This window comes from Podarcis bocagei (assembly GCF_964188305.1).
Source record: "Podarcis bocagei genome assembly, chromosome: 14".
NCBI lineage: Eukaryota > Metazoa > Chordata > Lepidosauria > Squamata > Lacertidae > Podarcis > Podarcis bocagei.
This window is the reverse complement of record NC_138139.1, coordinates 26,940,574-26,954,905: the sequence shown is the minus strand read 5'-3', so window position 1 is coordinate 26,954,905 and position 14,332 is coordinate 26,940,574. Positions and strand designations below refer to the sequence as shown.

Genomic DNA, 14,332 nt, shown 5'->3' with positions numbered 1-14,332 from the left:
CCTGCTTACTCTACAATCACTGTGTAGAGTCATGATGGCCCTTAATTCAAGAGTACCTTCGACCACCAATGGTCCATCACCAGTGATCCACAGCATATTTGTGGTTGAAGATGGGAGACAGCACATCCATTCAAAGTGGGTTTCTTTATGTTATTACAGCGAAGTGGAACCAAAACTGACAGAGTAGCACATTCCTTAACACTGCAACATGATGTTGTGGATATTACTCATGTGTTCACAGTGGTGAACTGTATACAGTGGTACCTCAGGTTACATACGCTTCAGGTTACAGACTCCGCTAACCCAGAAATAGTGCTTCAGGTTAAGAACTTTGCTTCAGGATGAGAACAGAAATCATGCTCCGGCGGCGCGGCGGCAGCAGGAGGCCCCATTAGCTAAAGTGGTGCTTCAGGTTAAGAACAGTTTCAGGTTAAGAATGGACCACTGTACCTTGCGAGATCCTACAGCTACCAGATGAAGTTAAAGAGGAGTTCAGGGAGGGAAACTTAGATGTCAAGAGGCCTATAGGAGACAACTCCTAGGAGCCAAGGTCCCTTCACATCCCCCCCCAAATATATATATAAGGGGGCCAGCCGCCCCAAAGTTGATGGGTATTGTCATTCAAAGAGTGTGCATGTGTGTGTGTGCCTGTCTTGTGATTGATTATGCAGGGCTGGTGAGGCGGGGTTTATCCACACACACACACCCCAAATATTTTATTCAAATTGACACCCCTGCAAGCAGGATCAGATCACAGGCGTGATTGCTTAAACATAGACACACACAAAATGGGAGCCCACTGACATCACAAAAACAAACCACATTTAGCAGATGAACAATGAAATGGCTCAGATTGTTAGTGGTACAATATCATTGTCTCTAGCAGATCACAATGATCTCACACACAGTGAATCAACCACTTGAAGGAGAGGCAGATCCGTCCTGCAAAGAACTAGACCGAGTTACTAGCCGTTTTACTCTGTCCATGGAAATGAGCTGGAGTTTTCTAATAATAAAAAGAGGGTTTGGCAAAGCCCTGCTTGACACAGGGAGCTATATTTTAAAACTTCCCATTATTGGGGGGGCGCAGTTGGAAGCCATGACTGCTAAAGGTAGTATCACAGTGCTTTAAAGGTAAGGAGCAGATGTTGCCTCTGTGCCACACAAGACTCTTCTAATGTTTTCTTGGCAACTAACACAGCTGGTAATGGATATTTGACCTTTCATCTGCCACAAGGCTCCAGCTTTTTCTACAGAAAACAGGACTTAGCAACAAACTTTTGCAGCTATTCCTATCTGAGTCCTGAATGGTTGAGCACTCAGGAATAGTTTAAAAGTTTGTCAAAATTGATCAGGCTACACTACGGCAACCTCAAGTTTCACAAATCAGCAAGGAAAAAACAGTGTCTTGGCCTTTAGTTCATTGTATGCTGTCAATGTGACATTCAGACAATGTGACATTGCTAATAGATCATTGGCTATATATATATATATATATATATATATATATATATATATATATATATATATATATAAATAACTCATTAGGCTTTCTGAGGAAAAGGGAAATGGGATTAATAGGGCAGAGCCCCACCAGTCTTCTTACTAGCAACCAGCCCCAAAGGTAGATCACATGCCTGGCATGCAAAATGATAAATATTTTTGGAGATCCACTGCTGGTCAGTCAGCTAGATGGACCAATGGTTTGACTTGGTATAAGGCTGCTTCCTCTATTAGAAAAGAAGAATTATACATGCCCAGAATACAACATTTGATTTGATTTTGATTCATTATATTGCTATGCTGTTTTTCATTCAAATGAATCACAAAGCGGCTTACAAACAGTAAGTAACAATTACATACAAATGCAGCATAAATCATATAGAATAATTAACAAATAATAAAATAATTACAATCTATTAAAATCAACTTAAACAAATAAGCTAAACAGCACAATTACAACAGAAGTCGTATTATAGGATTCACAAAGTACTACAGCATTCATAATCTATAAAATATCATAATGCCGGCATTATAAATTGTACAGATTTCGTGTTTGTTTTTCCTTTTCTTCCAGGGGAATGCTTTGAAGCTCCATAACCAATCTGCAGCAAGTAACACGTCTGATTGTTGATGATAGTGATGGTTTGTCAGCAAGGTAACAGCATGTGGCTGGAAGGGATTTTGGATGGTGCAAAGTCTCACCTAAGACAGGTACACATCTGTTCCCCCAGAAAATGATTTAATGAGGTTTCAGGGAACCAGCGGCAGTTTCATTGTTCCATGGTGACACTTCTGATAACAGATTGTTTCAGAAGCCTGGCTCTCTTCCTAGGCATGTTGATGAGATATACACAGGCTAGGATGGGTCAAGTATTGAGAATGATGCAGACTCTTAGCAGCAGATGTTTCATTGTGAAGTTTGAGGGGTTTGGGGGCAGAGGACATTTATCTGGACACCTTTGCTAAGTTACCCTCCACTTCCCCCTTGTGGGCTAGATTGAAAGGGAAAAAGAAAGAGTTCAGTCCTAAGGAATCCAACTTGTTCTTGTTTTCTCAGCAAAGCTTCATAAAAATGCTCTCTTTGCTGCAGTTTGGTTTCCCAGACCATTTGGCAAAGCAACTATTGTTTACCATTCCTTTGCATGGGAGAAATGCAGTTCATTTCAGATGGCTTTCAACCACCCGTCTCCAACCTTGCACCATCCAGATGTTTTGGACTTCAACTCCCATCAACTCCAGCCCTGAATGGCTGGGACTGATGGGAGTTATAGTCCAACATCTAGATGGTGCTAGGACCAGGTTGGCAAAGATTGGTTGAAAGCCATTTGAAATGAACTGCGTTTCTCCCATATCAGTGGTTTAAAGCTCAATAGCTTTAGGTGCAGATAGAATACCATAGCTTACTCCCTTATATAGGTGTTAGGCTTATACAGTGGTGCCTCGCAAGACGAAATTAATTCGTTCCGCGAGTTTTGTCGTCTTGCTATTTTTTTCGTCTTGCGAAGCACGGTGTCGGGAAAGTTTTGGAAAAGCTTCAAAAATCACCAAAGTCTTAAAAAACCTCAAAAAAAGGCTACCACACCGCGTTCTATGAGTTGCTCCTCGAAGTCAAGTCGCAACTGTATTAAAAGGTGTTAAGAAAAAGGAAACAAACTTGCAAGACGTTTCTGTCTTGCGAAGCAAGCCCATAGGGAAAATCGTCTTGCAAAGCAGCTCAAAAAAAAAAAAACCCTTTCGTCTTGCGAGTTTTTTGTCTCGCGAGGCATTCGTCTTGCGAGGTACCACTGTATAGTTTATAAGTTGAACCAGTTTAACAGCTTTCTGCTTACTGTACTTGACTAAACCGAGTATTTGGTTAGTTCTTGGCTGGCATAAGTGTGTGAATGAAAATTAACATGCATGTTTTTGTTATGTAAATAGCAGTTCTTGGGAAACCTGACTTGATTTAGGATTATGGGATGGAGAGTTTGATTCCTGCTATCCCTGCCAAGTTCCCAGGGCAGGGAGGGGAGATTACCTCTCTGAAGGCATTGTTTGCTATTGTCAACATCATCCTCAACACTGAGGGAAATTGTACTTAAAATTAAATTACATACATTACACACAGTAACCTGTACTTGATGTATATGATCAAGAGTCTTGTGCTACCTCAAAGCCCTAGACATTTACTATGACATAACCTTTTATGGAAAATGACTAACCTGTTGTGGATTATTATTATTATTACTACTACTACTACTATTGCTTTATTAATTGTCTTCTAAACCACCATCTCAATGTGATTCACACAAAATATAATTTTAAAAAGTTAGAACACAAAAAAAGTAAATTTATAACAAGACTAAAACTCAAAGAATGGACACTTGTGGTAAAGACCCACGGGTGGCGCTGTGGGTTAAACCACAGAGCCTAGGGCTTGCCAATCAGAAGGTCGGGGGTTCGAATCCCCACAATGGGGTGAGCTCCTGTTGCTCCTGCCAACCTAGCAGTTCAAAAGCACGTCAAGTGCAAGTAGATAAATAGGTACTGCTCTGGCGGGAAGGTAAACGACGTTTCCATGCGCTGCTCTGGTTCGCCAGAAGCGGCTTAGTCATGCTGGCCACATGACCCAGAAGATGTACACCGGCTCCCTTGGCCAATAAAGCAACATGAGCGCCACAACCCCAGAGTCGGCCACAACTGGAAATAATGGTCAGGGGTCCCTTTACCTTTACCTATCCATCTGGGAAAGCCTGCAGGAGCAACAATGCCTTTGGATGCTTCTGAAAAGTGCAGGTGGTAGATGCTTGTCATACACAAAGAAAAAAGAAAAAGTATTGTCCAAGTCATCTTGGAATTCACCGTTCCAAAACACTGCAAACAAATTTCATCTTCCAGTAAACTTGTTTGTCTATTAATTTCCACAGCAGGTTAATTTGGATAAAATTGCCCTGTTCCATCTTCCCTGATGCCATTCAGACATCAACAGAACAAGTGCTTTCTTCCAATTTGCTACTGTAAACATGTTGGCAGCCGTAAAGTAGGTTTACAACCACTTCAAGATCAACATCATTAATCAAATCCTTAAGATAACTCAGAAACTATTTAGGGATTTTGTGGTATGAAACAACCAGCCGTTTTATCAATCACATTTGGAATCAGAGCCCAAAAGGGTTGTATCATTGGACTTGCATAAAATGTAATATTAATTACCGTATTTTTCGCTCTATAAGACGCACCAGACCACAAGACGCATCATTTTTGGAGGAGGAAAACAAGAAAAAAAAAATTCTGAATCTCAGAAGCCAGAACAGCAAGAGGGATCGCTGCGCAGTGAAAGCAGCAATCCCTCTTGCTGTTCTGGCTTCTGGGATAGCTGCGCAGCCTGCATTCGCTCCATAAGACGCACACACATTTCCCCTTACTTTTTAGGAGGGAAAAAGTGAGTCTTATAGAGCAAAAAATATGGTATGTGAATGCAAATTTACCCAGCACGTTGTTGTTGTTGTTGTGTAAATAGTTGCCCTGGAGAAGCCTGATCAACACTGGAACTGCTGGGGAGTAGAAGTTCAATTATTTCTACCGCTATCACAATCCTTCCCACACACTTCTCTGAAGCTGTTATTTGGTCTGACTCAGTGCAAGTCTGCTTCCTATTTTCCTGTGTCTTAAGGGAAGGACCAAAGCTCAGTGGCAAAGCATTTGCCCAACACTTTCTTAGATGCAAGGAACTTCTCACCTCTCCAGGAAGTGGTGGGAAGCCCGTAACTGGATTTACACATACAATCTGAATTATCTGTGACAATTAATATTACAAAAGCACAGGGAAATGTATTGTCCAAAAATTTGGTGCTATCACTTTGCACAAATATCCTCTGATGGGGTACCTCTTGAGGGCCCCCATGCCCTTGAGGTTCAGTTGTCCTTCAGCAGAGATTTGGCAGGAGTCTCCACTGTATTCTTTTAAACATCCTTTGGAAGATATATGCTTTGTTGATATTTTCCACGATGTTTTATGGATGCCTTTGCTGATTTTATTATAACATTGTATGTTGTATACCACCTTGATATAAATTTATGAAAGTGTGGGTTATGAATACTTAAATAAATAAAGATCTTTTAATTTAGATATTCCACTAGTACTTGTCTCCGCTTTGCCTTGCAAATATGAATCCTCATACTGGTAGCGCATGCTGGAAATCTGGTGCAAGGAAAGCAGCCTTTATACTTTATATATGTATGATGGATTTGTGCAAAAATAAGTAAGTTTGTGGGGCATTATTAACATTATACAAAATATGCTAGGCTATTATTTATTGCCACTGAGGCCATTACAATTCCTTTTAGAGTATCTTAAAAATGATATACATCTGGAATGCCATAATTTGGTGGGAAATATGTTAACTAAAGCAAAAAAATTTTTTTAGCAACACTCAAATAGCATACGCCAGCAATTCCAACGGAACAAAAGTGGATTAATAAAACATGGAGCGCTGCCATGAGATCTAAGCTGACTGAGACGGCACAATTACGAGTAGGATGACAGAATGAAGAACAGTTTGAGAGAGGTTTATGCCTCTTCAGTGATTATAATATGGAGCTATTTAAAACACAGGTGGGAAACCTCTAGGCTGGGTCTCCCCTTCAAATGTGCCCCCCCCCGGGCCTCACTGACCCTCAGGACAGTGGTGTTGCATCCTTTGTTGGTGTCCGGGGCATGTGTGTGTGCATACCAGGCTGGGACCAGGTTGGTGTGGATGGTGAACAATTCAGGAGATGGTAAAGAGTGATCAGGAGCCAGTCTTCTTATATAAAACAGGTGCCATCTCTGCAGATAGGAGCAGACACTCCCCCTGGAGAGCACATTTGCAGTCCCGACATTTCCGCATAACAAGCAAGTGAGTGTGCTGTGCCTTATCTTTAAAAGCTTGGCATGTGTGGAAGCTGTTGGGACATCTTTGTTGCTTCTGTCCAGTTCTGAATATCTCGCCCGTTTACTGAATCCTTGAATCATGATTCCTGAACTCTGTCTGCTGCCAAGCCTGTCCTGTTACTTTCCTGAATCAAGATCTCTTTCTTACTTAAGATCCTCTGTCTGCATTTGCTGGGCCTGAAGCAGGACACTTACTCACGGGAATCCCATTAATAGGGTAATTAAAGACACATGTAATCCAATTGCAGTAAATAAAGAGTTGGCAATTCGTCAGACTAGTTTTCACTTAAGAAACAGTTTACGACTTTGCAGTTATTCCACAGGGCTGTTGTGAATCAAAATAAGAATGGCAAAGCATTTAGTTCTCTGAAAGGGTGCTATTAAAATAATCAATTTCAAGAACACATTTCTAATATCCAGTGATCAGAAACAGGGAAACCTTAATACTGAAAACTTGCTTGACATTTAAAGCTTAAAAGTAAGTACATCTGCATGTACAGGAGGTGTTAATACCCAACGGTCTGGAAAGCAAGATATGAAGAACAGTCACCATGAAGTAAGATCCTCTTTTTTTAATGTCACGCTTGCTAACTTCTTCCTGTACGTTTATTGGCCCCTTACACAGATGTTTTTCTGTGTTGCAGCAACACAGGACATCACCATGGAGACCCAACACAAATCTACGCAACACGGAGAGAATCTGAACATTTTCTGTGAGATGCTACTTATAATAAACCATCTCCGTTCTACTGCCTCTGCTTCTCTGGACATTTTGAAGAAATGCATGTCTTTATTCTATTTAATCTGTCTATTTAGTAAACAAAATTTATATACTGCTCAATGGCACAAGGTCACTCAACAAGTTTCACAGCTGAGTATCTGAACCCTGATCTCTCAGTTCCTAATCCAACACACTATCCGCTACTACACCATACTGATGCAGTCCACCCAGCTGGCCCCATACATTTTGCTGCCTGAGCTGCAGGACAAGATGTTGCCCCCTCACAATTCCAAGTTCAGAAGCTGACTGCACTGGCGATTGAGTCTTACTTCAACATGTCTGATCGGATAACATCCTGCACCATACCTGAAGCAGCAGTCCCCAAAGGGACTATGGCAGCAGAAGGGGAGTCAATAGGAAATTCTGGAGGCTGATACTGCTGTCCCTGAACAGCTACTACCTAAGGCAGTTACCTCACTCTGTTTAACTTAGGGTTGGCCCTGCAACCCTACAATGCTGAAGGTATTAGAATCATATGCTAAGAGTCTAATCCAGAATGCTGGATGAAATGGATCTTAGTCTGACTAGTCCAGCCAGGGCAGTTCCTGCCAAATGAGTAAAACGCAGAAGTTGGAAATTTTGTTCTTGTCACAATGCAAGAACTATATTAATTTTACAGGTTTTACTAGATTCTCATGGGGGGGGGAGAACAGTTTGAGGGGCAGATTGCAACCTGGAACATGTGTCCATATAGTGGGGCCAAGTGAACAAATCAAGTGGAGTGTCCCCCACTCCCCAGATTCAATGGGATTTTCCTTAAAAGAGGTAGACTTGATTATTTATTCCCCTTTTCACATTCTTTCCCCTGTATGCCACACATTTCTGAAAAGTTGCTACTCCCCAGGGCCCCGGTTTTGTATTTTAGCAGCTGTTTCCTATTGTTTTCTCAGACTGGGGCCAGCAGCCGCATGGAACACATTACTTGTGCCCAGGAGTGTTTCCTAAACTATTATTTAGTCAAAGATGCAAGGCAAACTGTGATTGTGAAGAGCCTGACAACTACTTTGCCTCTTTCCAGGGCTGGATTAACTGTTAGCTAGGTACACTTTAGTGTATCGCTCCAGGCAAATTTGGACCCTTGCTATGGTCCATAGCTATTTAGAAATTTCCTCTGCAATCAACCAAATACCATCTTTTCCATGCCGAGTTCTCATAAATTCCTGGGGCTGTTTGTATATGGAAAGAGTGGGTATATTCCAGATGTATTGACACTTTAAACACCTGCACACCCTTGTGCAGAAGAAAGATCTATCCTTTTTTTAGCAGCTGCACAACAGGCAGGGACTGAGAGGTGATATTTCCTTAGGTCTGGAAAAGCAGGTACAATTTATTGGCAAATACTAGATCTTCAGCTTGAGATGGGCTTAAGTTCAAAATCAAGGAAGGAGCCAGTAAATGCTACAAAACTCCTTTCCCATTACATAACTTATCAATAGACCTTAATTTTACGCAGAAATGAAAGAGAAACTGAGCCTACCAAAATTCTCTCCTTTGCTACACTTGTAGTCGCAGGAAATCTGTATCGTGAATGCTATCTGTGGTTTTATCTGATGCCCAATACTTTGATTCTAGAATATGTCACAAATGCCCAAGTGTTCATTTGTGATCATTATAATAATTATAGGGAAAGCATGTGGATCTGGGGTTGAGCGTGCCACGAGAGACAAAGCTTTGTAAACCTTCCCGAATGATTAGTCAGAGTACCTGGTGTTTTCTCCAATATACAAAGCTAGTTCTGAGATGTCACTTGGATCGAGTACTGTTTGTCTTTACAGTGGGGTGTCCTGATTGAACTTGGGGGGGGGGGGTTACCAAAACATAAAGCTCTTTCCCTCCCTCTGGGAACAGCTGCAGTTAACCCACATCAGCTTCTACTGCTTCAGAACTCTTGGTTGAGTCCTGACAACTCTGTCTATAGGTCTTGCGTGTTTCATTTTGTGTGTAGCCTAAGATTTTAATTTCTTTTGTTTCTCCCCCATACCTCCGCCCAACTAATGGATGTGAAAAGAAATCAGATGGTTTCCCCAGATAAATAAGGGCCTTGGTCCTACAGAGTATTCATTAAAGGCTTTGTAGAAAGAAAAGTGGATTAATCAAGAGCAGCTGGTGATGTGGGTGGCCTCATTGGTGCTGCATTTGTAGCTGAATTTCAAGTTCTGAATTATCTTAATGCGTGCTCCATTACTGGAGAATATTAGAATAATTCAATGGAAAATATGCTTTTAGTAATTGAGACCAAACACAAACATCACATAAAACCGGTTAATGGTAACAGTAAGGCAGACAGATTCACTTGTTGCCCTTTTCGAGATGGTAAAAACCACATTGCAAGAGTATTTGAATATTTATTTCAAGTGTTTATAGCCAACCCTTTCCTAGATAGTCACAGAGCAGGAAATACATATATATTAAATACTGTGGCCAGCTCTTTCTGTCCAGGAAAGACTATATTCGGTGAAGCAGCTACAGCTGGGAAGATATTTCCAGCCACCGAATCCACCTGGGCTTAATGTGACAAATGTGGCCTCAGGAGCACCCCAAAGGTGATCTTTCAAATCCTGAACCAAGAACCCATCAAGTCACGGTACGTCAGTGTTGTCTGGATTCAGTTTCAATTTACTGGCCTACATGCAAACTATTATCACCACCAGACCTCAGTTCAGCACCTGCATCTGGGCATCTTCTGTATATTGATGACACCTCATTCCAATTCCCCTGATGCTATATGCATAAACTAGGGTCACAGTTCTACATCTGCACACAAGATCTGTTGTAACTGCTTAGAGAAAAGCGACTGAGAGTTCTAGTTTAAGGGCTTGGTTGAATTGCACCTCCACTCTCAAATACAAAGATATGCTGGACTTGCTGGTCTGTGCTATTCACTTGCTAGCCCACAAGGCTGATAGTAGGCATGGATTAATCTGTCAATTTCATTTACTCATTTTTGGCATTTTCACTTTTTGCATCTTTAAATGCACTTGATAATTTGCAAAAAGTAAGGATTGCCGAGGAGTTTGGACATCTTCAAATAAGGTGCTCATTTATGCAGAGATTGGACTTCCCAATCCTTTAAAGTGAGAGAGAGGGTTTATCACTGCCCCAAATATTAAATAAAAACACTTTGAGCACTTATTCCACATTAGAGCACATTTCCATGTTTACATAAGCCCACAACTAAAAGCAGATTAGCAGCACAGTGAGAACACACTTAACAATGCACAGAGCTGGTCTAACTATAGAAGCAAAGTAGGCAACTGCCTGGAATGCCAAAATCCCAGTGGCACCTGCATCTGCTGTGCAAATGGCTTAGCAAACGAACAGCTGTTTGCATGGTTCAGTTTATCTGGGGGGTTTTAATGGATGCTTATCTGTGAAATAGGGAAACTAATTCATTAATGAACTGAACCACTTTTTATTTTTAATTTATAAAATAGGGTTTCCAAGTGCCCAACAGCCAGCTGGCTGTTGAGCACTTGGGAATCTGCAACAGCTTCAAAGGCAAACCCCACACTTCCACATGAGCTCCCAGGAGCAGGGGGTGTCGGCGTCTGAAAGCCTTTTGCAACAGTTATTTCAAGCAGCCCCTCCTACTTATAACATCACTATGTTAAAGGCAGTGGGGAGAGTGCTTAAAGTGCTTTGCAAAATCTATTTTAAGCCATCTCTCCCCTTTAAATATTTCTCAAGTGGTGTTTGACGGAAGAGCGGGAAGCTGCTTCAAAGAGCAAATTTGCAAAGCGCTTCAGGACAGTCCTCCTGCTTCCATCCTACAGTCTCAGATGGGCGAACAGGGACTGTGTTAAGTGCTTTGCAGAAGTGCTTTTTGAAGCAGTGCTCAAGCAATGTTGGCGTAGGGAGGCTACTTCAAAGAGCACTTTTGCTTTATGATTCTCTGTACATTTTACAAGCTCCTTTACCCTCCTGTCTGCCCAACTATTTAAAGAAGGTGGTCAGCTGGGAGTGTGTGGGCATGGTTTGGGGAAAATTACCTAGAATGTCAAATTGGACCCCCTGGCAGACTAAGGTTGACCTACAGGCTGGATGTTCCCTACCCCTGATCTAAGACAAGACATGTGAACAACAGCTTCTCATAATGCAAATAGCAGTTTTGGGAGGGCAGGTGTGACATACAGCTCAGAGCTTAATAAATCTCCTTCTCCCCTCACTTGTCCTGACTCTTGTTGAGCTCTCCTGCTGCTGCTATTTAGAGATTATAAAAGAACCATGCAGCATCAAAATATGTGTTTATAACATACAGCTTTGCTCTGAACTTTATCCATTGTCCTCTGAAATCAGAACAACTTTCCCACTGGTTTCTTTGGTCTGTTGTATGAAAATATTTTGGTGGGAGACCAGGATTATTTTTTTCTTCGTTGCAATTTTTGTCGCTTTAGTAAGTGCCTTCTACAGAGAATTCATCACCACCGCCATCCATGATATTCAGTTTCCTCTTTTATAATTTACAGACAGCATGGGTCCCTGGAGTAAGAAATTCCTTTCCAAGACCTGCTTTGAAAGCAAAGAAAGAAAGAAAGAAAGAAAGAAAGAAAGAAAGAAAGGCAAACACAATGTTCTACCGCTGCCTCACCATCATTGTTGCATTTAAATATGCTGCTTCTTAAGTTTAATCAATCCCTATCAGACATCATTCTTCTAAGCACAAAGGGATCAATGCTAAATTTCCTACTAATGAACAAATCAAAAGCTTCTGGCTTCGCTGCCTAACTTTTAATAAGAACATACCATGCCAAAAGCTCCATTTTGTTGTATAACATTTAAGATGTAGAGACATTACTGCATCATAAGTAAGCTGGACGAAATGATAAGGTGATTTGTCTTTTGGAATGAGAACTATTTTGTTGCCTATCAGTTTCAGTACCTGTTTCCGTTATTCCCAGACAGGATAAACAGATGCCATACTTGAAAGAAACAAATCAAAACTGCAAGGGTTAAAAATGAAATTTTGGATGGAGGAAAGTAGTATTATGTTAAACCTAATCACGTAGAGTTTTAAGGCAAGGTTCAATTGCATCTCTCCCCACTCCCTACTAAAACAGAATTAGCTTGCCTCAAGTCAGGTACGCTGTACACTACACTATGTTTATGAGCTGGTGGTAGCAATGGGAGAGATAGTTAATTCATTTCACATTTAAAGGCAAACCTACCTAATCTGCACTCTCAAAAGCAACATGCCAACTGAAAACACAGCCAGCTCTCAAAATATGCAAAATTCAGAGTAATTTTGCAACGCAGTTCTTCAGTAATATGTACAAAATGCATACAATGTGACAAAAGTGTGCATAAAAAAGAGTTTGTTATCAACAATAAAATACAAAAATGCATTGCATTAGGGGAAGCTGCTCTAGAAAAAGGCAAAACTGCAAACATGTATTACAAAAAATTCACACGAAACTCATACTTTTTATGACTCCCCCCCCCCTTAAATCGCAAACATAAATGCGGGAAACAGAATTTAAGTTCTGAAAAACGAGGAACTGAAGAAAACCTAGGAGGACAGATTCGCCCATCCCTAGCTGGCAGTAATGTGGGTGAGTCAAGCAGCATAAACATTTTACAAAACAATAAAATTGGTATGTCCATCCCAACCCCAAGAATCACAGAACTGTAGAGTTGGCCCATCCTTCCCTCAGCAGCAAAGCCCTGGGCCAAGAGACCCCAACCCACTTGGGACCCCCTCAGAAGTCAGGGGTGCTGGACGGACAAGACACCCCACTTGGGACCCCCCTCAAAAGTCACCCCACTTGGGACCCCCCTCATAAGTCAGGGGTGCTGGACGGACGAGAGACCCCACATGGGACCCCCTCACGGGGGTGGGGGCGCTGGCTTGCTACACAGCCAAGAGGTATACTATACTGTATAAACCTTGTGAAATAAAAGGAACATAAATAAACTAAAACAAAACACCCACCCCCTCATCCCACACTGGAAATCCCGCTAAAAACAACAACCCTCGAGGGAGTCCTGAGAGCTGGCCACCAGGCCGTCGAGGTACCCCCGCTTGGCTCCCTTCCCCGCGCGCGCCCCTCGGCCTCCCTCCTCCTCCTCCTCCTCTTCCGTCCGTCCCCCGCCAGAGAGCCAAGATGGCGGCGGCTGAGGGGAGGCGGGGAGGGAATCCCGCCTGAGGCGCCCACACGGCGAGGGAGGAGGCGGCGCTGTTGCTGCTGCTGCCACCGCCGCTGCCTCTGCCGCGCGCGAGGGGAAGGAGGATGCCACAAGAGGCGATGCTGTCTTCGTGATCAGCCGCGCGTCGGCGAGGGAAAAGCGCTTCGGGACCTCGAGGGGACCCCCTCTCTCTGTGTCTCCCCTCCATTCATGCTGCCGCTGGGGAGCAGCGCCCCCGCCTGAGGTGAGGTCGCTGGGGCGAGAGATGGCGGGCTGCCTCTGTCTTTCGGGGGCGCTGCTTCTGTTATAGATGCGCACCTCTCTCTCACCCCCACCACCAAATAACGGAGCCAAGGGAAGAAGGCGGCCGTTGCTGCTCTTCCACTGGGATGTTTAGGGCAGCGGGTTGGCGATGGCGAGGCGGGGGGGGGGGGAGAGAGAGAGAAAATAATATGCAATTTCGGGGCATCTCCCTGGCGTGTTGTGCGTGTGTGGTTTTAGGATGGGGGGACGGACGGACGACGAAATGATGCAACTGGCGCGTGTGAGACATGACGGTGGGTGATGCCAGATGCTGGAGTATATAATATTCAAAAGAAAGGAAAGAAATGGGTTAGCAGCCCTACTCGGAGTAGACCTTTTGGAATGAATGTGCTCAGGCCCATTAGTTCCCGTGGGTCTCTTCCCGAGCACGACGTGGCTGGGGACAACCCGGTGTCATCGGTGGTTTTAATCTGTTTAGGAATGAAGCTGAAGTATTTTAAAAGAAGGGGGGGTGTCATGTGTGCAATCCCCCCCCCCAAATCTATGAAGTATTTAAAAGAAAGGGATAATCCATTCAGTTGTTTCTGGCTAGTCTTATTTATTTATGTTCAAAATTCGGCGAATGTTGGTGTTACGTGTGAATGTCGACTGTGCCTCAGGAATGTATGAAATGTATGTTTTCTTCTGTGGTTTGGGGGTTTTTTTGGACCTCGGTATATTCTGATGCTCTCTGCCTCGTGGTGAGCTGA

At 42.8% G+C, this 14,332-nt stretch overlaps 1 protein-coding gene and 1 long non-coding RNA gene across 3 annotated transcripts in view; one reads left to right on the top strand and one right to left on the bottom strand.

Moving 5' to 3' along the window:
- Nucleotides 1-2,293: 2,293 nt before the first annotated feature.
- LOC308573908 lies at nt 2,294-12,946 on the bottom strand. Of its 2 annotated transcripts, XR_014002217.1 has the most exons (3): nt 12,076-12,946; nt 3,286-11,705; nt 2,294-2,927 (listed from the first exon to the last, which is right to left on the bottom strand). It is a non-coding gene; the product is annotated as an uncharacterized lncRNA (long non-coding RNA). The 2 variants fall into 2 exon arrangements; XR_014002218.1 differs by lacking the exon at nt 12,076-12,946 and having other exon boundaries at nt 3,286-11,716.
- Nucleotides 12,947-13,235: 289 nt separating this feature from the next.
- The window catches only part of DENND4A (DENN domain containing 4A), a 66,345-nt gene continuing 65,248 nt past the window's right edge, over nt 13,236-14,332 (top strand). The window contains exon 1 of the mRNA XM_081171353.1: nt 13,236-13,563. The gene's annotated coding sequence lies outside the window, so the exon portion shown is untranslated. The remainder of the gene's footprint in view (nt 13,564-14,332) is intronic.